The sequence below is a fragment of the Lynx rufus genome, unplaced genomic scaffold (assembly GCF_022079265.1).
Source record: "Lynx rufus isolate CCGP_SWC_20201006 ecotype Redwood Valley unplaced genomic scaffold, mLynRuf1.p SCAF_5, whole genome shotgun sequence".
In the NCBI taxonomy this organism is placed as follows: Eukaryota; Metazoa; Chordata; class Mammalia; order Carnivora; family Felidae; genus Lynx; species Lynx rufus.
The window spans coordinates 8,335,093-8,362,195 of NW_025814867.1; the positions used below are offsets into that span (position 1 = coordinate 8,335,093).

General features: G+C 48.6%; 1 long non-coding RNA gene across 1 annotated transcript; it reads left to right on the plus strand.

Annotated features, from left to right (window-relative positions):
* Positions 1–10,098: 10,098 nt before the first annotated feature.
* On the plus strand, positions 10,099–27,045 carry LOC124526071 (uncharacterized). The gene is made up of 4 exons (XR_006965606.1): positions 10,099–10,191; positions 12,088–12,232; positions 12,380–12,596; positions 26,964–27,045. It is a non-coding gene; the product is annotated as an uncharacterized LOC124526071 (long non-coding RNA).
* Positions 27,046–27,103: the final 58 nt, after the last annotated feature.

Here is a 27,103-nt window from a genome sequence, read left to right on the forward strand (position 1 = left end):
TTGTTTGTTTTGCAAAAACAGCCTGGAATTTAGAGTCAGAAAGATTCTTAAGGTTGCATAGTTCATTGGCTTTGAGCATATGTAGCCTCTGAAACCCTTTCTGTAAAGAGAATGATGCTCAAAAGCTTTGTCAAATGAAAGCAGAGTGCTCTGCCAGTGGGATTTGGTGGGGGACCCAGGCCGTCCCTTGGGATCAGGTCATACCCACATCCTCCTTTGCTCACCTCCGACAGCCCCAGGCTCCTGGAGACTCAGCAGGGGCTGTTTATAAACAACTGGCCTGGTACATCCCTTTTCAATGAGCAAAGGAAGAGATGGGGCCCCTTGTTGTCCTGTGTTGGGGCTTCTTCTTTTTTTTAAATTTTTTTTTAACGTTTATTTATTTTTGAGACAGAGAGAGACAGAGCATGAACGGGGGAGGGACAGAGAGAGAGGGAGACACAGTATCTGAAACAGGCTCCAGGCTCTGAGCGGTCAGCACAGAGCCCGACGCAGGGCTCGAAATCACGGACCGCGAGATCATGACCTGAGCCGAAGTCAGACGCTTAACCGACCGAGCCACCCAGGCGCCCCGTGTTGGGGCTTTTTTAAATGGTCCAGGGAACCCGACCGAGGCACCCTGGGCTGTAAGACCCCAATCGTGGAGAAGATGAAAATGGCAGAGACCTCCATCCCTATGCTCTGATTCTGTGCTTTAAGGATACATTCTCGAGTCCCTTTTCCTCCAGCCCCCTTTGATCCCACCTTGAAGCTCCCAACCTGGTCTCTGGTGCATCTTCAACTCATTTGCTGTCAAGCTCAGCACATTCCTTCCCCTGTTACCCTTTGCTCTCAGGCTTATAAACCTGAGGTTCCTACCTCCCCCTGCCCCCAGGGGCTGGCCTGTTGGGCCCACCTCCTTCCCACCAAGCCTTCTGCCTAGGGGAGGGGGATGGGATGCCCAGAGAGATGAGCCGACTTGCCTAGAGTGGCCAAGTTAGCCCCTGGTGCACAGCGATTTTGATCCCGTGTGATTCCCAGTAGTTGCAAGGCCACTGTTTTCAGGCATCTTCTGGTTGGCCTTCTTCTTACCCAAATTAGCCCCCTCTGGGGGGGCTTGGCCCCTTTCCCAGAGTCAACTGAATGGCAAGGGGAAAAACAAAGTCTTAGCTACTGATGGGCACATCTCTTTCACCAGGGGAGGAAGAAAATGGCAGAGGGATTGCGTGTTGCCATATGGGTTGGCAAGAATAGCTCTGATATTTCTATTGTAATCATGCTGTCTGGCAAGCAGCACCCCCGTCCCCCCTGCCAAGCCTCCGTTGCCTCTTCTGTAGAATTGGGATTGTGATACCTTCTTCCTTGGCTTGCTGTGAAGACTACAGAGAATGGCATGTGGGAAAGGGCTTTGGAAAGAGGAAGGCCTTCCAAAATGGAAGAAATTTCTTTATTATTGTACCTTTCTGATGGCTGTGGAGGTGTAATTTCCATAAGGCTGAACATCAACCTCAGAGGGAGCCTGGCATGGAGGGCGGAACGTGCCTGCAGGGAATCTCACCCTGCCAAGAGGGAGCCATGCCCTCCAGATGCCCGTGACCAATGGGGACAGGAGTCGGTATAAATGCCCCAGTCTTTCACTTTTCCAGAGGGATGATTCTGAGGCACATCTTTCGTATCCCAGAGGGTCCCCAGCATGATTGAACCCCAGTACTGCTCACGAGTGCACCCTTCATTGGCTTTTCTCCTTTCCCCGTGTTGCCTTCCCATTTTCCTCTCACCCTTACTTTCTGGGGCTCCCCTCCCAAATAAACTACCCATACCCTGGTCTCTGTTTCAGGGATTGGTTTCGAGGGAGCCCAATCTAAAACATGCAGCACTGGGCAGCAGTAGGAAGAGGGCTAGCAGATGTCAAGGATCAGAGAAGGTGAAGGCCTCCCATTGCTGGGAAGCTGATAGGAGGCAGGGAATAGAGGTCCTTGCTGATCTGCCCGGGGAAGGAGGCAGGGCCCTTGGAAGGTTGCCTGTGCTCTGTTGGCATGACCCCAAATGGAGCCAAAGGCTTCCAGCCCTGGGCTAATTTGTCCTCAGAGAGTTCTCTGCCCAAACCCAGCTGGTGTGGGGACAGAGCACACAGGTGTTCTGTGCCAGGGCAAAGGCTTGACATCTCAATTCCGTGCATACCCCACTGAGCATTTGGGGCAGAATCTGCTGGGAATATGTACCCCAAAGCAGCGTGACAAAACTAAACAACAAAAGCATACCAACAGGGGCGGGGGAGCAGGAAACTTAGGAATGAACTTACTATGTGAACTTGGATACGTTGAACTTTTCTGGGTCCCTGTTTCCCATCTGTAAAATCAAAGGAGGGAGGGGACTGAAAGATCTCCATGCGTTGTCCCAACCCTGAAATTCCTATCTGACTTTTCTTCGCTGACCCTAGAACTAGATATACCTGGCGGGGATAAGTCAAGGCAGATTGGGGGTTAGCTCACGGCTCATCCGCACCGTCTCTGGAGCATTACATTTTTACAGTTTCCCACCAGACCTGAGCCCCCTGCAAGGCTCTTCTACTGTGGGGGGTCCTGTCCTGGACTCCTCCCCATCAAAGTCCTGTACCCCTCCATTAAGCTGGGATGCCACATCATGGAGCACTCTCAAACTGGACTTTGTTCCTTAACTTCTCTCTCCTACTCCACTTTGGAGGTTTATAGGTTTCTGGCCCTAAGTCAGGCTCAAGTTGGGGAAAGGGGAGAAACTTTAAAGTTTTGCCATTGAGTTGGACTGGACTTTCTTAACACTTAAAAGTACGATAAGGTACGGGCAAGGCCACACTCCCTCCGGAGGCTCTGAGGGAGCCCCTTCCTGGCATCTTCCAGCTTCAAGTGGCTCCAGGATTTCCTAGACTTGTGGCCACATCCCTCCAGTCTCTGCCTCCATTTCCACATGGTCTTTTCCTCTGTGTCTTCACATGTCTTTCTTCTCTGTATCTGGGTCTCCTCCTCTTCTGACTCTTATAAGGAGACCTGCCACTGGACTTAGGGCTCACGTGGGTAACCCTGGATGGTCTCATCTGGCTATTCCCAACTTACTTACAGCTGCAAAGACGCTTTTTTATTATAATTTTTTAATGTCTATTGATTTTTGAGAGATAGAGAGAGACAGAGTGCGAACAGGGGAGGAGCAGAGAGAGAGGGAGACACAGAATCCGAAGCAGGCTCCAGGCTCTGAGCTGTCAGCACAGAGCCCGATGTGGGGCTCGAACCCACGAACTGTGAGATCATGACCTGAGCCGAAATTGGAAGCTAAACTGACTGAGCCACCCAGGCACCCCTGCAAAGACCCTTTTTTTAAATAAGCTCACAGTGACAGGTTTCAAGTGGATGTATCTTTTGAGGAGACGCCATTCAACCCATGACTTCTGGGATTTCTTGATGTCCCTGAATGTGAATGGTGGTGCTCATGTGCTTGAGCATGCCTGTGGAGAGACAGGCTCTCTAGGACCCTGGTTCTCTTATTCCCCCAGCCACTTGGGATTGAGAATGACAGCGTGAGGGGAGAATGAATGGGAGCCAGTGGAGTGCAAGACCTAGCGATGGTGCCCAGTCTACAACCCTGGCTCTGACCAAGCATCTCCCCCTCTCTGCGGGGAGTGAAAGAGCTAGGAGGGCAGTGAGTGGAGGAGAGACCTCCTCTCGTGGAGAGCAGGAGGGGGAGGGGTAGCGACGGTCCCAAGAAGGGCGTTTTAGCCCAACATAAGACTTTCATCGCTGGGACTGGCCAGTGTTTTCATCCTTCCGGTCCAGGCCATCTGAAACAGATTACCTCAAAGGGCTGTCACTCCAGGTGGGCACAAAGAGCATCTGCCTGGAGCAAAGGGACCCTGTTCCAAGGACCTGGTCATTGAGAGGGTAGAGGGGAATGAGCATGAAAGCTGAGTTAGTCTGAGAGATTTTTCATCTTGAGGAGCCTCAAGAGAAGAGACAAAGGGAGGGCCAACTTGGTGGGGACATTCCCTCAGCAGAGGGCACCGAAGTATTCCTGGAAGCCCTGGGGACTGTAACACCGGGTGCAGCAGCCCTTAGGGACTCTGTTACTATAGCATTGGCCATGGCTTACCCCAGGTTTCCAAATCGAAGCTGGCAGTTATACCATAAGAGCCTGGCTCGTGATCTCTTTACAAGCGGTGATCTTTCCTCAGCCCCCAAACCAGAGTGAGGGAAAGGTTCTGAAAGGAGGAGACTTTGAGCTGTACTTAAAAGCAGCAGCCACAAGCCACCCACCAGCCTTAACTGGGCTGCAAGGTCAGGGCACTGGAAGCGGCAGAGGCAGTGTTTCCTCTTGACCAGGGATTCTGCTTTCCAAGGCAGTCGAAGGCGTGGGCCTCAGGTAGTCAGTGATTCCGTGAATTTGGAAACCATTTTCAGTAGGAACTGTGCCTCAGTTTCTCTCGAGAAGGGACGGAATTGTTATCTTCTTGGTCTGGAGTGTGAATGTGTTCGGGGACCAGTTGTGTGCTCCCCTGGGCTCGGGGACAGCTGCCACCGGAGCCAAAGGTACCCTTCCCACCACGGTGCCCACCCCCCGAGGGACAGGAGATGGTTCTGGGGCAAGTAGCCGTCATCACAGTCATTTTACAGAAAGGCTGCTGGTTGTGGGGCGCCTGCGTGGCTCGTTTGGTTAAGTGTCAGACTCTTGACTTTGGCTCAGGTTATGATCTCACGGTTCGGGAGTTCAGCCCTGTATCCGGTGCTGTGCTGACCCCGTGGAGCCTGCTTGGGACTCTCTCTCGCTCCTTCTCTCTCTGCCCCTCCCATGCTCTCTCTCTTTCTCTCAGTAAATAAATAAATAAATAGATATTTTTTTTTAAAAAAAGGATTGTAGTCGGTTACCCCCGAAGTCAGAGTATGAACAGGATGGGCCCCTTCTCATAGTACAGATACGCCAACATCAGGAAATGAAGAAGCCAACCCAGGATGGTAGTGGACGTGGGAAAGATCTGGAGGAAATGAGGGGGGTTTCCTCCAACCGCTTGGTGAAGAAACGCGGGGGTTCCCTACCGGGACTGCACTGTACTATGGATTATTTGTCATGTGTCTCACAAATGTGGAAGAATGATATTGAAAAAAATGTCAACTGAGGTTTATGGTTTCAGTTACCTCCTTTTTGCCACAGTGGTTCCCTCCTCCCCCACTTCCCATCTTTCAAGGAGCTAGGGTACCATCCTGAGAGAACTCCCCAGAGCCCTAGAGCCCTCAGGGGATGGAGGGGACTCGGCATAGACAGAACACTCAGGGAACACAGCACAAGGGAGAGCAGAGTGTTGAGAGAGGGCTTCTCCCAGGCTTGGGGAGGAAGGGAGCCAGAGGGAAAGAGATGAGAGCACAGGTTCTGATGGTCCTAGAAAGAGGGATGGTCGTTCTGGTGCCTCAGGGGAGCACCTGGGAAGCAGCCAAAGCCAACACGGGCAGATGAGACCCAAGAATGCATGCTATGTTCTGTTTCTTGGGTAGAGCCCTGGGGAGGTGGGAATGGCTATGGGATGGCTATGGGACAGTCCAGCAGAGGGATTCTGTCACCCCCACATGGTGTCGCGGCGTAGAAATAGGGAAGAGAAAAGCTGGGCCTGAGGCAGCCAGATGATGGGAACAAGGGACAACTGAGCAGCAATCTGTGCAGCCTGGTGGCCAGGGATGGTAAGATGGGGATGGCTTAGCTGATTCCGAAGGGGCAGGTGACTTACTGATTCCTTGTTCCATCCTGCTCTGCCCTTGCTATGCCGTGGCCCTGTGGAAGTTCCCAGGAACTTGGGCTTGTTGCATGTTAGTTTGAGTTCCCCGAGAGCAGAGCCTGAGACAAGGATTCATGTGCAAGTAGTTTATTTGGAAGGCGATCCCAGGAAGCAGGAGTGAGTGAGTGGGAGGAATGAGTCAGGGAAGGAGCAGCAGCCGATAAAGGGGGCATCGATGATCAGGTTATGCCGCAAGCAGCTGGGGCTCGGTGTCTCAGGGGACCCTCTGAAGAACAGGCCTCAAAATTGTCTTCCCAGAGGACTATTAAAAAACAAAATTTAACCGAGTAAATCTACAGATCTAACTGACTTTATTCATTGATCCGTGAATCGGGTGGCATCCCATCTAGCAACTGGGGGGGGGGTCCAAGGAATTGTACAAAATGGAAGATTTTTATAGGAAGGAGGGTGGGGCAAGAAAGTTATTAGCAAAAGAGAAAGATTTTTCCAGGCAAGGTCACTTTCCCTTAGGGGGAAGGGCAGGGGATCTGATCCTACAGATCACCTCATCTTCCTTTGGGGGATGGAGAGGGCCCGTGTGACAGAGGACCTCATTGGCACCAGTCAGAAAATTCCTGAGTGGTTAGGACTTAACATCTCTGGGGGAGGTTGGGACTGTAATTAGATTAGGGATTAAACCCTGGTTTCATGACTTGGCCTAAGTGATGCCATTTTGGGCCCGTGGTTTTCTTTTAACAGGGCGAAGAGGCTTGTTACCTCCCCACTGAGGCAGCAGAGAAGAGAGGCACGGTGGCCCGTGCCTGACTTGGGTACTGTCAGTGTGCGTGGACTTATGTGGAGCTGTCCCCAACGACTGCCCAGGGGGACATGGTGCAGAGCATCCGAGGGCCTGCTGCACAACCCTGGGAAGGACAGGGCAAGAAGTTGGCTTGAGTTTAAGTTACCTCCCTGCTGCTGGAATGAGCTCGAAAGAGAAATTAAGTTGAATAATAGAGAACTAAAGAAAGCTATATTTGTTAGACACCTGTGTTTGTAGACTGAGATTCTATATCTGCTTTATATAAAATATTAAGGTTAACTTATGTTAGTCTATATGATGGGAAGAATATAAATTCTGGAGTCAGACTAGCACTGGATTTGAATTCGGGTCCTGTCACTGAGTTGCTGGGTGACTGCGGGTTAATCACATCGTCTCTCTGACCTCCCCTCCTGCATGTGTCAAACCACTTGCCCTAAAGAGTTGTTGAGGGATTCGCAATGATTCATGCGAAAGCCCCATCGTGGGTTTTCAATATGCATTTTTTGGCTAAACTTTAATTTTCTTTATGTGGTGCTGATCTGCTTATTCTTTAAAAAATTTTTTTAATGTTTACTTATTTTATTTTTTTTATTTTTATTTTTTTTTTTCAACGTTTATTTATTTTTGGGACAGAGAGAGACAGAGCATGAACGGGGGAGGGGCAGAGAGAGAGGGAGACACAGAATCGGAAACAGGCTCCAGGCTCTGAGCCATCAGCACAGAGCCCGACGCGGGGCTCGAACTCACGGACCGCGAGATCGTGACCTGGCTGAAGTCGGACGCTTAACCGACTGCGCCACCCAGGCGCCCCTAATGTTTACTTATTTTAGAGAAAGACAGAGAGAGAGACAGAGTGCCAGCAGGGGAGGGGTGGAGAGAGGGGGAGACACAGAATCCAAAGCAGGCTCCAGGCTCTGAGCTGTCAGCACAGAGCCCCACGTGGGGCTCGAACCCACGAACAGTGACATCATGACCTGAGCCGAAGTGGGACTGGTCCTCTTATCCTTAACAGGTTCCTTTGTTGTTCAAAAAGTTCTTAGCAAAGATGTTTCTCCTGGGTACGGTTCTAAAAGGATTTAAAGGAGGGTGAACCCAGATGTCACTGTTCTCCTGGGGTCTGGCACCATCACACCTGGTGGGGGCGGTCACTCGGAAGGTGGCCGTCTCCTGCCTCTTTCTGTCCACGCACGGCGCATGTTGGGCGAGGGCTTGTTTTCCAAACTGACCCTTGAGGATTAAGCATTTGACTTTGGTCTTTGTTTGGGGGCTGGAAGCAGCGAGTAAAGGAATTCCCTTCCTTTCTCCTTCCCAAAATCTCTTCCCACACGCTACTGAACCTGAATGTTCTTCAGCTGATTACCACGAGTGGTGAGAAATGCATCTGCATTTGCAAAAGCCAAATAGACTGCAGTTGGGTAGAGCTGCGACCAAGGTCTGATAAACGTGTCGAGGTGGCCGCACTATCTGGTGCACAGCCCTCCTTTAAACCTGGCCGACTCAGTGGAAAGGTTCCCGCAGACAAAACGTCTGCCATCCTTGGAGGGGTGAGCTGGGCGTGTGTCGTAGCTCTCCACAAGGAAACCTAGGTGTGGGTGCTGGAGCAGACAGGCCCGCCCAGCATGGTGGCCTTTGCTGCAGCGGTCGGGTGGCACTGGGTTTGGGGCCACCTAGATGGACATCACTGTACCTGGGCACACTCAGAACTCCCGGCAGCCCCTTCTCCCTCACAACGGAAGCCTCGGGCATGCCATGGAAAGTCCTGGAAGCTCAGCTCCAGAGTCTGGCGAGGCATGACTTCTGACCTTTCTCTGAGCGCATTTGATCTCATCTGGTGTCCTCAAATTTCCTTTCCAGCCAGGGTCTGTGTCTCTGATCAGTTCTCTGGTGGGATATCAATTGGGCGTTCACATTTTCTGCTCACCCCTGGATGCCTCCTCTTAACTGGATGACTGAGGCTTCTTGCTTTGAGAGGAGAGTTTGTCCTCTTCCATGAATTGCCATGTGTATCAGGTTTTATTGCATGATAAACAACACGTATCTGTTGTTTTTGCTTATCGATCTGTGGGGCAGTGAGGGTGGCTCTGTTTCAGACTGTGGGTCACCGTGGGATTCCTCGCTCTGGTACCAGAAGGAGCATGCCCTTCTCGTAGCAGATGGCTGAGACTCAGGAGGCCAAGCTAGACGAAGCAAGCGCTTTGAAAGTCTCTCTGCTCACTTCACATCCATTCACATGCTACTGGGCAAAGCAGGTCCATGGTCAAGTCCACTGTGGGTGGGATGGAGATGTACATCCTGCCTCTTCCAATGGAGGGCAGTGCAGAGTCACATGCAAAGGGTGTGGATGTCAGTGCTAAGGGGCGGGGGGCGGGGGGGGGGGCTAAGGGGAGGGGTGGAGTAGCGAAGAGCTGGAAAGAGGAATCCAGTTTCACACACTGCCAGGCCCCGTGCTTTGGGCAGCTTTGAGAGATCCGGGAGAACCGAACATCTGACGGCCAAGGAGGTGCTAAGTCATCTCTCTGTGAATTACCAAAATGTGCCCCTTGTGGGCGGATGAGTTATCAAAGTTGCTTTGGGATAATGCAGCCCCCGGTCTGGGTGCTTGGCTTGGAGAGTGGAAGACAGTGTGGAATTCAGCCCCCACCTGCTCCCTGGGCGGGCACTTTGGTGCAGGGTCAAGCTGCAGGTCTAGGTGCTGCGACCCTGCACCCTCTCAAGGAGTGACTCACAAGGCCTGGGAGTGCATTTTGTTACCACCAGCTCCAAGCTCTTCAGGTGGGAGCCGTCTGGGGTAGTTTCTTGGTTTTGACCATCCAGGTCAAAAAGCTGGATTCGTCTGGACTCTACCTTCAGGAAAGAAATATATATTTTTTCCTTCCCAGAAGCAGCCTTCCCAGCCAACCACATAGGCCAGAGTCAACGTGAAAGAAATGACATGATTATGGAACGTTCCTGATTGCAGAGCAGCACATGTGTCTTTGAAGAAAGAGCTGCTTCTTTCCCCTCACAGTCTGACGTCAGAGGAGACGCCACGCCTCTCTGGACGGCAAGCAATGACAAGTTCTGACGATGTGGGCCCGTGAGCGCGGGGGTCTACCCCGACTAGTTCCAAAGTGCAGATGGAATGGGTGTGTGCCCCATCAGCGTCCGCTGGTTTTCACGGTGGCCTGGTGTGTGAGCGTGTCACCCTCATCTTCATGCCTCCTCGTTATCAGAAATATAACCAATGGATCAGAATTCCAGAGTCTCTATCAAGTCTCATGGCTTCACTTTGGGTTTGGAGGCAGGGCCCGGACCCTGGTGGATGGAATCGTTGTCTCTACATCCATCACTCTGCCTTCTGTCCTCACCCTTCCCACGGCCTCGCTGTGGGTGGAGTGTAACCCCTTGACTCTGGGTTCTGCCATGTGACATCCTTGGGCCAGTGATACATGGATAGAAGCGAGGGGTTGCCAGTTCCAAGCTCAAGTCTTGAGAGCCCTTGAATTTTCTGCTTTTTCCCTGTGTGTCAGAGAAGACCTTCTAGGTCTCTGGGCCCTGAGGTTTATACTTGGGGGGCAGAGATGAGCCAAGCCTCAGCGAGGGCCAAGATAAGCTACGCCCAAAGCTTGAGACGGAGCCTGAACCAACCAGCGTCCGGCTGACATGCAGACCCACAGACCTGCAGGTACATGGGTGACACGAGTGACAACTACTAAGATTCGGGGTGGTTTATTGTACAGCATGACTGCAGCAACCATTAACCGATACACTTATTTCCTAATGGAAAGCCACAGTATGTTGACCTTGGACACCAGTCATGGCTGGGACACAGGAAGCACCCAAGCAGAGAGGCCACTCTTGCTCTGACTTGAGGGCTGGGATCTGCATGAAGGAGAAAGTGTGTGACTCAATTAAGATACAATTAAGATCCTCCTCCATGGTCTCCCTTTTATCTACTGTCCTCATTATCCTGCTTCCTTTTCTTCTCACCGTGGGACTGGTGCTGTTGTTGCATGCTGATGAGTTTGTCTGTGGCCCAACTTCTGAACTAGAGATATCTGGGTAATTAATTTGGATTTAAGCTCCTCTAGCCAGCCCTTGATAGGCCCACAACTGAGTGCTTTGGAATGCCTTGATTTCTCCCGGGCATTTTGGGGGTACTTAGAGGTCAAGAGTCATTTGGTACCTATCTATCTAAAGTCAGTCTCAAAGTGAGTTTTGAAAAGTGTATGAAAATGTACAGTTGTTTCAAGTGACTTAGCTTACTCCTGGGAGCTCCACTCCTCCCCCCGCAAGCGCTATGAAGTTTTCTCACATTTCGCCTCTACAATTTGGTTAGAGCAAGTCTCCTTCATGAAAGTATGGGCTATTTGCTAGGCATGAGGCCTGGCTGGAGCTCAGACAGGATATGGGCATCATGACACAAGGTCCCCCTTGAAATAAGGTGATGAGAAGATAGAAATAAAACTCCAACAGAAAATGGGGAATTAACTCAGGAAGTAACAACCCTAGTTTCACACGTCATTGTTTCTGGATGCACCATGCACTTTCCAGTTTTTCATGTTTCTTTGTCTTCTCTCTACCTCCACTGAATTCTCTAAGGTCTAGTCTTTCTAGATATCATCAGGGTTAAATGAACCACTTGTGCCCTGAAATTCTGTGATGCTAACTACAATGGCTTTCAAATTTTTTGCTGTGTCTCACAGCAAGAAATAACTTTTGCATTAGTCCCTAACACACGCTCACACATAGGCACACACTTTTATAAAAAATTAAGAACATTTTTTTTAGTGTTCATTTATTGTTGAGAGACCGAGCGCGAGTGGGGGAGGGGCAGAGAGGGAGACACAAAATTGGAAGCAGGCTCCAGGCTCTGAGCTGTCAGCACAGAGCCCGACACGGGGCTTGAACCCACAAAACACGAGATCATGACCTGAGCCAAAGTTGGACGCCCGACCAACTGAGCCACCCAGGTGCCCCTATCAAAGTCTAATTTAATGTATCACTCTTTGTCTTAGTTGGGTTTGCCCCAGAATAGGCCCTGGAGTAAGGATTCATGTGCAAGTGGTTTATTTGGGAGGAAAGTGACAAAGAAAGTGGTTTCTTTGTCAGGAAAGACCCGTAGGGGAGTGGGGAAGTGAGCCAGGGAAGGAAGGAAGGCATTCAAAAGTACGTTTTCAACAGATGCGTAACTTCAGTGGGGAACTCTGGAAACAGTTTTTGTGGGGGTTAGCCTTCAGGTCGGCTCGAGTGATCCTCACCTCCTGGTATTTGTGCCTTTGTGTAATTCCCTCCCACACTGAACTATGCGTGTGTCCCGTGTGTCCAGTAGGATATGGCAGAAGTGATGCCATACCATGGAGAGCAGCCTCTGAGAGGGCCCCAATTCTCTCTTCCTGCTGGTATTCGTGACCTCGCACAATCCACCCCCTTGAGTGTAGGCCATTTATAACCACATAAGAAGTGACTCAGTTCTAACCATAGAATATGACAAAAGTGATGGATGTCATTTCTGAGATTAGGTCAGAAAAAGATTCTGGCTTCTGCCTGGCTTATGTTCTCTTGCTCTTTCCTTCACTAGCTCTGAGAAAAAAGAAAACAGCCCCCATGTTGTGAGCTATGCTATGGAGAGGCCCACGTGGGGAAGAGGCTGGTGAGGAATTCTGAGTCAGAGGCACCAAGGGGCACCCAGCTAAGGTGTGCCAGATTCCTGACCAATAGGCATGGTGAGTTAATACATTTCTGAAAACTGCTAAGTCTCGGGGTAATTTGTCAGACAGCCATAGACAATTAACACAGTATCCGACTTTTAAGGTTGGGTCATAAAAGACTTCGCTGTTCTCACTTTGGTCCCTCATTCTCTTGGATTCCAGCCACAGATCACGAAGAAGTGTAAGTGGTGGCAGTCTGAGGCCTGCCAGCAGCCATCAATGTCAAGGAGCCAGCTTGGAAACAGACCATGCAGCCCCGGTCAGGCCTTCAACTGATTGCAGCCCTGGCTGACATCTTGACTGCAGAATCATGAGCAACCTGGAGCCAGAAGCACCGATTCAAGCTTCCTCTGAATTCCTGACCAGCAGAAATTGTGAGGTAATACGTGTTTGTTGTTGTTTAACCTGCTAGGTTTGGGGGATAAGCTGTTAGACAGCGATTGATAACTAATACAGTGTAGGACAAGTGACTCAGAGTTATCCTATCCAAATGAAGGAGCTGGGGTGTTTATACATGGAAACCCACCTGTCAGTGGGTGAGGGCTGCTTCTAGGGGTGTCAATTCCCCAGCCTTTGTCTGTGAGCAGAGAGGGCTTCAGTGGCCAGAGGAAGGCTGTAGGCAAAGAGATGCAGATTCTGGCAGCCGGAGGTCAGGCCTGTGTGAACCCAAAGGTAAAGATGAGAGTGTGCGGATAGGGGTGTTTGCAGGGCCTCGTAACTCTCAAACTCCATTTAAATCTCATCTCCATGACCTCCCTCCTTCTAGGTAGCTTGGAGCATCTATCCTTCAGAGTCTAGCTCTTCCAGAATGGCCTCTCTGGTCAGAGGAAGAGGAAAAGGACAAGCCTCTCTTTACATAATTGTGCCCACCTCTGGTGCTCCCTTTGGTGGATGCTGGTGTTTCTTGGGCCAGCACTGACCTGTCGTCGATACTCTTTGTGACATGAGTCCAAAGGCTAGGCTTTCTTGCAGGGTGTGCGTCAGGGGCTTTGAGGGGCCCCGCGGTAAGTCCCTGATGGAGGCCGCCCTTTCCCACCCCCTACTCGACTTCCACTGTAGGGTCTACCATACAGCCTCCTGCTCCTGCCTCCCTGTGCCTAGCGGGCAGCCCACCTGAGCCGAGTATAGGAAAAACAAGTCAAGTCCAGCCACGTTCTTGACCTTTAGGGGACCCATGTCATCAGCCTCACCAAATACTGAGGTACGGGCTATTCCAGGCTCTCCCCTTCTGCCCTGTGCCTCCCTGGGGCCAAACTCCCCATCTTGCAGGAATCCCAGATCTTTACCACTGACTCTCGAAGCCTTCTCACTTGGCTTTGAGATGGGAACAGCGTTCACACCCACCGGGAGGAAGCGTACTTCTTAGATCCAGCACCGCCTTCCAGTTGGTGGCTCTGCTGTGAGTCTAGCTTCGGTTCCGGAATGGCAGGCAAAGTGTCGCCTAGTAACCCGTAATGCAAATGAAACACCTCACAGTGACAGGCGGTGGGTACTCCGCAGGCATTCATTTCCTCCTTCTCAGTGTCCGTGATGGAACATGCACCAACCAGTGTGGCTGTTCTGAGGACGTGGGGTTTAATACAAAACGGGCTCCCTGACACGGGGAAAGAGGGGTGTGCGTGCGTTCTTAGGGCAGGGCCTTGAGTCAAGTGAGCATTCTCTGAAAGAATGAAAGACGGGGCTGACACAGGAGTTTTTCCAACAGAAAGCAAATGCATAGAGATGCAGAGGTCCAGCATCAGTCTCCGGCGTGTGCGGGGGACTCAGCCTAGTGGCCTCAGCCTGGTCTTCGGTGGTCAACCCCCGCAAGCCAGGGACTTCCTCTTCCGGAGCACTAGGTGTCTGCCACCTGACTTCTCTCTTTTCTGTGACATGTGGCCAGACCCAAGATCCTCACCATCGGCCCTCCCTTTCAGAGGCTACCTGGGCTCCCTCCCCTTCCCTTTCCTCCTTCCTTTCTTGTTCCATCCATATATTTTGGTATCTACTACAAAGGTCAGAAAAACAAATCAATGAAGAGAAGGACCCAATAATCCTGAGAACTGACTCAGGCATGGGAGGTGGGGAGCAAAGCCGCTCAATAAAATGAAAGAGAATTTAAAAATTCCCTGAACAAGGCACAGCATGGGGTCCCGATCAAAGGGCCAGGCAGCTTCGGCTTTGTGTGTGCAGAGGCTGGATGCTCTGGGGCTGAGGGAGAGGCAGCCCCCCTCCCTGCCTCCCTTTCAACACACACACACACACACACACACACGCACACGCACACGCACACGCACACACACACACATGCACACACACTCCTTGGACCACCACCTGACTGCTGAAGAAAGATCTCATGACGGATTTCCAGAGTCTGGGAGGCAGACAGGAGAAGGCATTGGCAGGTCACTCATATCCTTGTAGTGACCCCATTTTCCAAAGCTGTCACAAGATCCCGATCTGCAGGAGAGAGTTTAAGTGCCCTTTGAGGACCAGACAAGCATAAGGATAGGGACGAGGTGAGGGATGTTACAAGTCCTACCTGGCTTTTTCTGAAACATCCTTGGGAAAAGGTGAGAATGTAAGAACCCACCGGTCTGCAAAGAGATGAATCAGGTTTTATCAGCCCTTTCCTTGTGAATGGCAGCTCTTCTGTGAGGTCCTTCCCGGCACCTACCACCATCCCCCCAGTCCCTGGGGCTGACTGAGCACTCCCCTTGAAGCACCCACTGTCCCCCAGTAGTCTTCCACCAGAACACCTGAGATACAATATCATTCTTCATCATTAGTCTGTCTCATTCTGTTCTATGAGGCCAGCTCAGGGGCAGACTGCCTGCGCTCAAAGCAAGCCAGCACTGCTCATTGGCTGCGTGACCGCAGGCAAGTGACGTAACTTCCGTTTCCTCAAGTGGAAAATGGCTATAAAGCATGTATTTCTTCTTTTGCACAGTGGCTCTTCAAATATTGAAGGGCGGGCTTTTCTCCTCCCAGGTTAATAGGCTCTGCTATTTTCACAATTCTTTATAGAACATCGTTTCCAAAGATCCAAAAATGTTTTGAGCGAGAACAGCATCGTGGGAAGAAGGATAGAAACTCTCCACTTTGGGGACCTCGCTGAGACGTATATGTTCTGCCATGTTTGCTCTCAAGTGACTCATTGGTTTATACTATGCTGATTGTACACAGATGTAGAAAACGTGAAGGCCTCCATGTACATGCAGGTGGGGAAGGCATCGCACATGCATGTGTGTGTGTGAGTGCACGTGTGTGTGCACCTGATTATTTTCCCGCCTGTTTCCAGAGTTTTAAGGTGGTTTGCGGATTAAAACAGAATAAAAGATGAGGCAGTTAATAATAAAACAAAATCAATATTATGGGAAGGATGCAGCAGCGGATGCTTTGAGATTTCTAAGCGAGCAGATTAACCATGTGCCGGAAATTTGGTGCTTTCTTTAAAGGTTGAGGCTCTAAGGCCAACCCTTCTGGTCACCTTGTTTTTGTTTTGGCAAAAATGGTTTCATTTCGGGACTGTTTCTTGCTTGCAGATAGAAAATGGCAGGTGGATCCAGAGGGATAAGTAGGTTTGGGAATTGGCGGCCAAGAGCATGTTGGTTTGTGACTTTTTTTTTTTTCACTTACCTTTTCTTTGTCTTTTTCTTACTTATGTCGCAATAAAGCCAAAAATAAATCCTGTATTTGTAAGCCACTTTCCACGTTATTCCTCTAGTGATTCTGTGTGTGGCCTAAAATCATTCTTCCCCTAAACTGAAGCCCCAGAGAGTTAAGAGTCACATGTCCGTTGTGTGGACGTATCACGGTTTATTTATCCATTCTCTTAGTGATGGACCTCTCGGCTGTTTCCACTTGGGGCTTTTATAAACAAAGCCGTTATGAACATTCTTGTAAAGGTCGTTTTGTGGTTTTATGTTTTCATTTCTCTCTTTTTAAACAATTTATTTATTTAAATTCAAATTAGTTAACATACAGTGTAGTATTTTGGTTTCACGAGTAGAACCCAGGGATTCACCCCTTCCATGTAACACCCAACAAGTGCCCTCCTTCGTGCCCATCACCCATTTAGCTCATTCCTCACCCACCTCCCCTCCAGCAGCCTTCAGTTTTCTCCGTATTTAAGGGTCTCTTATGGTTTGCCTCCCTCTCTGTTTTCATTTCTCTTGAGTAAATACCTAGAGGTAGAATTTCTGGGTCATAGAAGAGAAGAGGTGTATGTTTAAGTTTATTAGAAAGCCAACCAGTTCTCCATAGTGATTTTTACCAGTGCACTCTCCTACAAGCGGTATCCAAGAGTTCCAGATTCTGCATATCCTCACCAACGCCTGGTATGGTCAGTCTTTATTTTTAGCTGGTCCTTTGAAGGCGTAGAGGGATCTCATTGTTTGTCTTTGTATTTCCTTGATGGCTAATGACTTTGAACATCTTTTTGTGTGTGATTTGGCCATTTGAATATACTTCTCAGCACGAAAGGAATGAGTTACTGCTACTCACAATCATGGACTAATTTGAAACACGTTATCGTGAGTTAAAGAAGCCAGACACAAAAGAGAACATACTATATGATTCCATTTTTATGAAAGAACAGACAAAACTGATCTATGTGATAGAGGTCTTAGGAGTGATTGCCAAAGAAGCTAGAGTTGGGGATGTTGATTGGAAAGGGGCAGGAGAGAAGTCTCTGTGGGTAATGGAAGTATTGTTTATCTTGATCTGGGTAAAGATTACATAGGATTTCTTTTCTCTGTCTCTTTGCCAGAACACCTCTATGTGTGCTCACCTAGGGCCACTGGCTAGCAAACCCCAATTCTAGCCTGAAAGGGGACTGGAGAAAAGAGTCTGCAAACCACTGAGCCACAGTCTGTCTCCTCCCAAGTTGTTAGCTTTTGCTTCCTCATACAACTAATCAGAGCCACTTAGTCCTGATGTTCATCTTGTGCACTGCACAGAAGTACCTCACAGAGGCAATGAGCAGGCAATGAAAGGTGTGGGCTCTGGTGGTGCCAGCCCAGAGCAGGTGCCTTTTCTTAATCACCCTCCAAGAGGGGATCATTTTTGTAATATTGTGGAGAGTTATCCTTCAAGCTAACAGTGGCCTTGTGGCTAACATTGGGTCATGAAAAGCTGTTCATGATGAAAGCCTGCCTTGGTACTTGTTGAAATAGCAGCTTCTGATCATTTTGGTGACCAGACAGAATCCTAAAGATAGAAGCCCGACATGGGAGCATTTTTATGTTCATTCATTCATGTTTACTCCCTTTTACTCCCTTCCTTCCTTCCTTCCTTCCTTCCTTCCTTCCTTCCTTCCATCCATCCACCCATCCTCCATGCAACCAATATTTTCTGTATACATTGGCTAGTGAATGCCATGTACTGGGAATTGTACTAGTTTCTGGAGATGAATTTTATTTTCTTTTAAGGTGGATATGCAATGGCATTTTTTCAACGCTCCTGTCTCTGACTCCTCCTTTGAAACATCTCTGGCCAGGGTGTGAAAAATATCTTTGATTTTCTCGCTGAAGAGCACAGCTCTGCCTTTGGGTACCATATACAAGCTGGAGGCAGCTCTACAAAACAGTGTTTTCTCAGCTTTGCCCATTAGTTCCTCTCTGTCTGTGGTTAAGGGGTCTTGCCTGTGTGGGCTCACTTGTGCCGCTGCCCTGTGTGGTCTGTGGCACCAGAAAACTACTGGAGGATTTGGTGTAAAGTGTAGCCTCTTCTTCTGATTTAGATTTAATTATAGGATAATCTTGCATTCTGAAACAGGAAAAAAAATGGGTGAGGTAATGTAATAATCAAAGTAATAATCCATTACATTTGCATAGTACTTGGCCTGCTTCCAAACCATTTTCACATGAAATATCTCTAACACCCAAACGTGGGAAGGTAGGAAATAGTTATTGTTATTATCCTTTTTTATTGCAGTAGAAAACATATAACATGAAGTATACGCTCTTCACAAAATTTGAAGTATACAGACCACTATTGTTAACTCTTGGTACAATGCTGTACAGAAGGGCTCTAAAACTTTTTTGTCTTGCATAACTGGAACTCTGTGTCCATTGAACAGCCCTCTGATTTGCATCTCCTTGGCCCTGGCAACCACCATTCTACTCTCTGTTTCTACGACTTCGACTACTTTAGATACATCATATAATTGGAAACATGCAGTACACGTCCTTTTGTAACTGGATTAATTCACTTCGCATAACGTCTTTGAGGTTCATCCATGTTGTAGCATGTGACAAGATTTCCTTCTTGTTTATGGATGAGTAATATTCCAATGTATGTATACACCACATTTTTCTTGTCTATTCATCCACTGATGGACATTTAGGTTGTTTCCACCTCTTGGCTATTGTAAATAATGCTGCAGTGAACATAGGAGTGCAAATATCTTCTCGAGATCTGGGTTTCAATTCTCTTGGATAAATACACAGAAGTGAGATCGTTGATCATATAGTAGTTCTAATTCCATTTTTTGAGGAACTTCCATACTGTTTTCCCTAGCGGTCACATCATTTAGGAGGTAGATATTAATGCACGTAGGAAACTCCCACTGGATTGACCAGCTAGACGTGTTACCCCATCACGTGCTAATCAGGGCTGAGTACTAATTTCTGACCTTCATGGAGTCTCAACAGATAAGGAATGTCAGTCAGTCATCTTAGAATTAGTCAGTTAGTCCCAGCACTCTCTTGAGATGGGGACATTCCTATTAACCCTTAGCATCCTGGTTCACCAGTACTTCTGGCTCTTTGGCCTGGGAGCTGGAAATCTAGAGAAGTTGGAGGCAGCTGGTGGCCCTCTTCCATAAGACATGGGGAGCAGACCAGGGAGACGAGGAATAAAAGTCCCAGTGAGATAAAGTGACTCACTTAATGCTTCTTGCTAAATTGATGGCAAGGCCAAGAATAAAATTTTAGTTATCAGATGGTGCAAATTTCTCTCACAGCAACTGTCCTCATGTTGCATTGTGGGATTTTTGTTTCAGAATAAAGATTTCAGTCATTTCTTACTAATATTTTTATTATTTATCATCTAGCAATGGATTTTCAGAAATGAGATGATGCCATGTGAGTCAAAGAGGACCAGGCTTGAGGAGAAATGGCCCTGATTCCTGGCTAGATATGTGTTGTTAATACCAGTTTGGCTTGGGGCAGGTGTTAGCAATGAAGGGTCTTGGCTGTAGGTGGAAAGTGGGAGTATGGGGGATTTACTGACAATTTCCTGCCACTTATACTGGGATTGCTCTTGGATACCTGGGTGGGCTGGAGCTGATGGAAACAGAATAGAGCTGGTGGTGTTTGGATTTAAAAACCAAGTTGATGTTTCCTACAAACAGAAGGAACTCTTGAACTGGGGGCAGTGATAGAAACTGAGAATTTGCTGGAACACAAGAGGCGAATTGACTAGTGGCTGCCCGGAATAAAGGCAGACTTGAAGAAGACATTTGAAAGACCCTTAGACCCACATGGAAGAGAGAATCAGACTCAATACTGAAGGACCCAACACAATGATTTATTTGGTGTAGGCCCTCAACATATATTAGTTCCCTGAAAGATGTTGGGTAGTAAAAATCAAATGAAGCCAAGTAACCACAGGGAAATCCTAGAACATTTGTACAGGGAGTAGAAGAATCTTTGCAATAAAGTGTCTAATGACTTGTTATAAAAAGTTGTGGACACCTTGGTTGACATAGGGGTGAGGGGCCCAGAGTTCTTCTCTGCATTGCTGTTTGGTATCTGATTTTCTCTTCAGTGAGCCCATGACTTACCTTCTTGAAACCTCCATGGTTCCATGTCACACAAGTTGAAAAACTGGTAGATCAAATTACTTCTAAGGCCATTTCTCTTCTGAGAGTCAGTGATTTTTATTGTTAGCAAATTTATCTATAAATTATACCTTATTTTGTCATCCCTAAGTTCCCCTTGGTTTATATTCACACCTATGCTTTAGCTGTATATAGATAGATACTGGATTTGGATATCAGGGATTGTGGGGGCAGTTCCACAGCCTTTTCTAATGGAACGGTGTCCTTGGTCAGCAACTTGACTAAGAACTATTCCCAAGAAGGTCTAGAGATGGATGCAAACCAATGTTTTTTCCCTCAAAGGTTTCTGAACAGGGGCGCCTGGGTGGCTCAGTCGGTTGGGCGTCCGACTTGGGCTCAGGGTCATGATCTCGCGGTTCGTGGCTTCGAGCCCCGTGTCGGGCTCTGTGCTGACGGCTCAGAGCCTGGAGCCTAATTTGGATTCTGTGTCTCCCTCTCTCTCTGCCCCTCCCCCACTCAAGCTCTGTCTCTGTCTGTCTCAAAAATAAACATTAAAAAAAAATTTTTTTTTTAAAAAGGTCTCTGAACAGAGCTATGGTGGATGGCAAACAGGGCCACGATGATTCCCTTCTCTGTAGTTATGTCCCTTTACAATGTGACCTTGCAGCTCCTCTCAGGAAGATGTAGTCTGTTTCCTTACTCTCTGAGTCCAAGAGGGTCGTGTAGCTTAATCTGACCTAGAGAATGTGGTAGAAGGGACATTGTGCCTGCCCAGAGCATAACCAGCCATCCCGTGACATATTCAGACGAGCAAGATAGAGGATGGAGGCCATGTTGAGTAGAGATAGGTCATCTTGGCTGGGGCCGTCCTAGATCAGTCGGTTCCCAGATGGCCTGGCAGCTGACTGCGGAGGCATGAGTGAGTTGAGGTCCGAAGAACCAGCCATCTGAGCCCGGCTCAAATTGTCAACCCACAGACTCAGGAGCTAAATACGTTGTTGTTTCAAGTCACTAAGTTTTGGGGGATTCGTCACACGGCAAAAGTTACCACATAAAACCCACAGAATGTACACCACCAAGAGTGAACCCTAAAGTAAGACGAGGACTTTGGGTGGTTATGATGCGTCAGCGTAGGTTGTGTGGGGGCAGGCTGTGTGTGGGGACCCTGTACCTCCCTCTCAGTTTTACTGTGAACCTAAAACGGCCTATGAAAATAAAATCTTTTAAAAAAAAAGTTAACGGATATAGTCCATTATGGAAATGACCAATAGACTCTCCAGAATCTTAGTGCAGTGGCCACGGAGGCCCGGTATGACCCTTTATGGCAGAGAAAAATGCTGTGTGTTCCACAAATCACTTAATCTTTATGACGATCCTGTTATCATTTCCACTGTAAAAACCAGAAACCTTTGGCAAGGAGAGCTTAAATGCTTCTCCGAGGGTCATACAGGTGTGAGCATTGCAGCCAGATACAAATGCTGGTATCATTTATTCATGACGCCCGTTTGCTGGCCGTGGTTCACTCTCTCTGTGCGCCGTAAGGTCGGTCCCGTGGCTTTGAGTCTCTCCTCCTCAGTCAGAACGTCACTCCCCGCCCTCTGACCAGTAGCGCCACACTGGGCTGAGGGCTGAGGGCCGAGGGCTGGGGTGGGGGACACAAGGAAGCCTGGCCCTGCCCTCTCCCCCTCCAACCTTCTTCCCTGGACTTGCTCTCATGGCTCAGAGCCTCTCTCAGTTCTGAACGTCAGCGATCTGTTATCACACATCATCAGCATCGGGTCTCCCTGGGACAGAGCGCTTGTTGGAATCCTCCAGAAGCCCACTTATCAAGCATCCCACACCAGAGAGATCCCGACTCTCCAGAAACAAGCCCCTTTCTGTCAGCCTGAGATGGAATTAACCTCCCGAAGGACCCCGTGCAGCCTCTATGAACCAATCACAATTGGCTCCACATTGAGAGTCCACGGGCTTTATTTTATTTTTCCTCCAAATCTTGTGGCTGTTGCATTAGGCACCAACTCCACAAGTTGCTTAGAAACTGCTTTGCGTCAGTGGGCTCATCCAGGTCCCCATGTGCAGGCAGAGTGATAAGCGCCACTATTTATTTTTTTTTAAACACAGACATATAATTAAGGAAACTGTTCTGAGGTCTGCAAAGTCCCACTGGCAATGAACAGCCAATGAGAAAGGCCTGAAGGTGGAACAGAGCTGGGGATTTCAATGAGAAAACGAATAAATACGACCCCCATTCACTCCTGTCTCTGTAAACTTAGGGTCAGAGCCAATTTTAGGCAACTCACTTTTCTTCCCCCCAACTTGGTTCTTCTCAGGCCCTGCCCGATCCTTCAGAGCTAAAGATGTTTCTTAAGGGGGAGACACTTCTAACTCCACGTCTCACTATTCTGAATAAGAGAAAGGAAGAGACAAGGCCGCAGATGGTGGGGGACATCTGTTGTGCGGTCAGTCCAGCCTCCATGTCTTCTGCTAACAGCACTTTGATTTTGCACTGGGGTATCGCCTCTCCCCTATTCAGGGTCACAGGGTTTGTGGGGGCGACTCTCCCAGCTCCAGGGAGCAGACACACGACTCAGGCCCTGCCAGGGGGAACGATTTAGGGCTGGACACACGACCCAGGAGGCTCAGCTTTGGGACTTGGTTGGAACTCTGGGAAAGGTGACATTTTTTCCTGCTGGAATTGTAATTCTGGAAGGGCAGATGCCTGGTTCTGCTGGTGGCCATCTTTGTCACCATGTGGGCAAAAACCTGCTGAGAATGAAGTCAAAATAGAATAAAGGCAAGGGAGGGAGATCAAATTGTTGGAGCTACCAGATCCAGTCTGGTTTTCAGTGAAATGAGTCCATAGGTTCTTTTCTCCTTTGGTTTTGTGTAGGCTAATTTGACTTGGACTTTTTGTAGACAAAATAGTCCTGGAAGGCAGGTTAATCCCAAACTCCTTTTTTTAAAACTCTGCCTCCCACCTTCTGGCCAGGGCCAGGGCAGAAGGACTTTGCTCTGTGGTGGTCCCATCAAGGTCTAGGTGCCTGCGGGTGCAGGTGTTTCTCATCCACAGGGAGAGGGGTTGGTGGGAAAGTAGGCACGTGCTCCACAGCACGGTGAGAGGGACAGAAGTCTGTGACTCTCTCTGGAGTCAGTAGAAATGAGTATTGCAGCGCGCCGATGTGGTGGCTGAAATGAAACATCAGCACGGGCGCTTCACCCCAGGAACTTTGGTTTAGAGCAGGGGTGACAGGATGCATGTATGGGCAAAGCTAAAGGTCCAAGGGCAAGCCCTGATGGGGGATCTGGTCGGTCAGAGGTGTGGGGGCTCATGGAGGGCCGTGAGGCTGGTAGAGAGGCAGGCTTCTTAAAGTGCTGGGTCAGGAAGTTAGAGTGGTCAGTGGAGGAGAAGGCAGAGGGATATGTCAGCAACCCTGTGACAGAACTGGTTCACATTTTTGAGACTAGAGACTGCCCAGGCCTTTCAAGCCAAGCCTCCACGTCTGGGTAGAGGGTCCTTCTATTGTCCTCCTGTCCTCGCTTTCCATATTGCTTCCTCTTCGGCTTCCCTTTCTCTGTCCCCCGAAACTCTCACGGGGCAAGGGACAGTGGGAGGGTATGGTCACAGGGAATCACTTCTGTCTTCTCTTGCACCCCTGGGAGGCCAGCACAGGCTTTGAATTGCACTGGGGCGGAAGTACATTAGACTAAAGGAAGAACCAAGCAGGACTCCTAGAAGGGTTCCATCAGTTGCCAAGGCAACATGCTGACTCTTTCCCTGGAGGAATTTTAAAATAGGTCACACATTCCTTTTTATGGGAGGTTGGGAGTCCTGCCAGGAATGATGATGGGACCTGCAAAGGACTCAGCATGAGAGGTCAGAATCTGTGAAAGCCCACATTTCATTTATAGACATCTGTACAGAAGGACAACTCTCTCATTGGCTGGGCTGCTCCCATGGGCCACCTGTTTGCAAGGCCCCGGGCAGCAGATGTGGTGGTCCAAGGGATGAAGGGGCCTCTGACTCGCTATCTGTGGGGGAATAAGCACCTGAGTGTCACCTGGGTGCATCCATCCATCCTTCACAGCAGGTGCAGGTGCTGCCTCTCGGTGACTTTCCTTCCAGTGCTGAAACAGGGTCCCCCCTAAGCATCGCTACCTTCTGGTACTGGCTCGTTTGGGCTTTGGATCCAGGTTTGACTCTCTGGTCTGCCTTTTACTAAGCAGAAGGTGCAATCGGTCTACTGAAACTTTTGGAACCTTGGTTCTTAATCCGTGAAAGTTGAAGAACAGGTCACCCACCTGGGAAGGGGAGCCCCGGGCAGGGCGGGAGAAGAAACAGTGCTGAGAAATGGCCCAGCCCTGTCTCTGGCACAGAGAAGACAGGTAGACTTTATCAGCTTCCTTTTTAAGTTGAGTGTTTTCATCTCTTTTAGGGGGAATTCCTGAAGTTTGGGTGGTCACACCTCTTGAGAACCTGGCCCCCACTGGGATGGTCCTTAAGGCAGAGATGCCGTTTTTTTGAAGCTCCTTCTTATGCAAATCTCACCTCATGCTCTCTCATGGCTTCCTTTATTCTCCTTTCTAATGTATACTTATGTATTTATAATCTTTTGATGATCTGCAGAGAGAACGGGAGGGCAGGGACCTTGTCTGCTGCATTCTCCACTGTGTCCCCAGCGCTTGGCACATGGTAGAGGTTCGGTAAATGTTTGTTGAGTGAACAAATGAATGATCAGAAACCCTGCATGGTAGTGGCACGTGTCTTTGCTTAATAAGACACAGGGGAAATGAGACCTTGCTATCTAATAAATGTAATTTCTCTAGGAGGAAAAATCTTTGCAAGCACAAGCCCACGTGATGTATATAAATAATTAAAACAGGCCCTTGGTGGTAAAAAAGTAATTCCTGGAGTTACATGGTCCGGATGAATTTTGCCTTTGTATGCTCTAGTTTAACGCGGCAGCTTTCAGAGTCCCCATCTGTTGCTTTCACCTGCTGTATCCTGCGGACGAGATCACGTCTGTGTTGCTTTAGGCCCTTGGCAGAGGTATTTCAGCTCAAAATCGATCCCTAATTGTTGCCCCTTGCATACTTGTCCATGTGTCTCTCTCTTCCTTCCTACAAGGCTGGGGGAAGGTTTGGGGCTCGCACTATTCTTCTTGTGCTTCCTTTGGGGCTACATCACAGCCTCAGTGTGTGTACGTGTGTGCACATATGGGCACACAAGTATAAGCACGTGTGAAGGCCCTGGGCAGACAGGGTTAGGAGGGTGATCTCCCGGGGAATAAATAAAGAAGCCGTGCCCGTGGAAATGAATGCTAGAATTGGAGTCAGGTGGGTCAAGAAGAGAACGCACTATTGGTCATTGAAAGGTCCTCTTGCCATAGATGATAACTGAACAGAGAAAGTGTACAAGGGAACAAGGAAACGTTGATGAGAGAATCAGTGATGGGTACTGGGAAAAGATAGTGATTCTGATCCCTGTGCTGGGCCGTGCGGAGGCTCAGGGTAACTGAGGTCTTCAACTGGTTCCTGTGGCCCCCTTTTCATCATTCCAATGGGAGCTAAGCTTCTTCGTCTCCACAAACCACAAACCACATCACAGTATTCTTTATATCAGCAGGGACTGACACACGGGTTCCTTGGAAGGGTTTGCTAGATGAATGATCCCTAGTAATCCTTCCAGAATTCCTTCAGTAATGGGGATAGAGGTGGTGTCAGAGATGGGTGACTGTCTACTCTCCCCTTCCACGGCAAATGGTGAGATGGAAAGAGGTTGCCCAGCTAGCGACTGCGTTCCTAGCCTGCCTTGTAGTTGGCTGTAGTCACGTGAGTTGTTCTCACCAATGGGATGTGAGAGGAAGTGCAGTGTGTCAGTTTTGGGCCAAGGCTTTTGATAAAAGGAGCATATGAGCATATGTGTCCTCCTGCACCTGTTCCCCTTCTGCCAGCTGGATATATGTGATATCAAGGCCCTAGAGAATGAGAGGGGCGGACACTAGATGGAAGGTTCCTGGTGGAGGGGAGTCGCCTGCCGACTCGAACCCCTTCCCAGGTACGTGAGCAAGGAGTCAACTTTTACCATGTCAGACCATTACATGTTTGGATCTATTTCTCACAGCAGCTTGGTCTACACCGAATGATACAGAGTACTCCAAGTATGAGCCCATGGAGTGGCAGGGTAGAGAAGACGTTCCCAAGTCTGTGTATACATATTACAACACACACTTGTTCATGCCCAGACTCAGCAGCCCAGTCTCCATAGAGGTGCAGATGATCTTTAGTTGGGCTCAAGATGGTCGTACTTTTTTTATTGTCAAAACTTTTTAAAGTTTATTTATTTATTTTGAGAGAGAAAGAGTGCGAGTGGGGGACGGGCAGGGGAGAGAGAGAGAGAGAGAGAGAGAGAGAGAGAGAGAGAGAATCCCAAGCAGTCTCCACACTGTTAGCATGAGCCCTATGCGGAGCTCGATCTCATGAGCTGTGAGACCATGACCTGAGCTGAAATCAAGAGCTGGATGCTTAACCAACTGAGTCACTTAGATGCCCCTGGTCATCTTTTTTGCACAATTGAAGAAGCAAATGTTATGAAAAGATACATAGAACTCACTCTCATCTCTGCCCCATCCACACTATTTACTGTCCTCCCGTAACATGCAAAGAGATTGCCATCTTTATTAGCTTCTTGTGTGTTCTTTTAGAGGTCATTTAAATGTATCTAAACAAATTTATTGAATATATAAATATATAAATGTATGATTGTATATGTACATCATTTCTTACACAAAAAATAGCATACTAAAATGCTTTTCTGAATTTTATATTATTTAACAATAATTCTTAGACCCCTTTCTGTATCAGTACATGGAAAACTTCACTCTTTTTCACAACTATGTAGTATTCCATTAAAAGGCTTTACCATAATTAATTTAACCAGTTCCCTCTTGATGGATGCTTGAGTTGTTTCCACTCTTGTTACAGATGGTGTGGCAAAGAATAATCTTTTCACGAGTGCAGGAATATCAGTAGAACACATTTCTAGAAGGGAGATCATCGAGTCAAGAGGTAAATGTATTTACAATGTGCATGGATATTTGTTCCTCTCTTTTGAATCTGGTTTC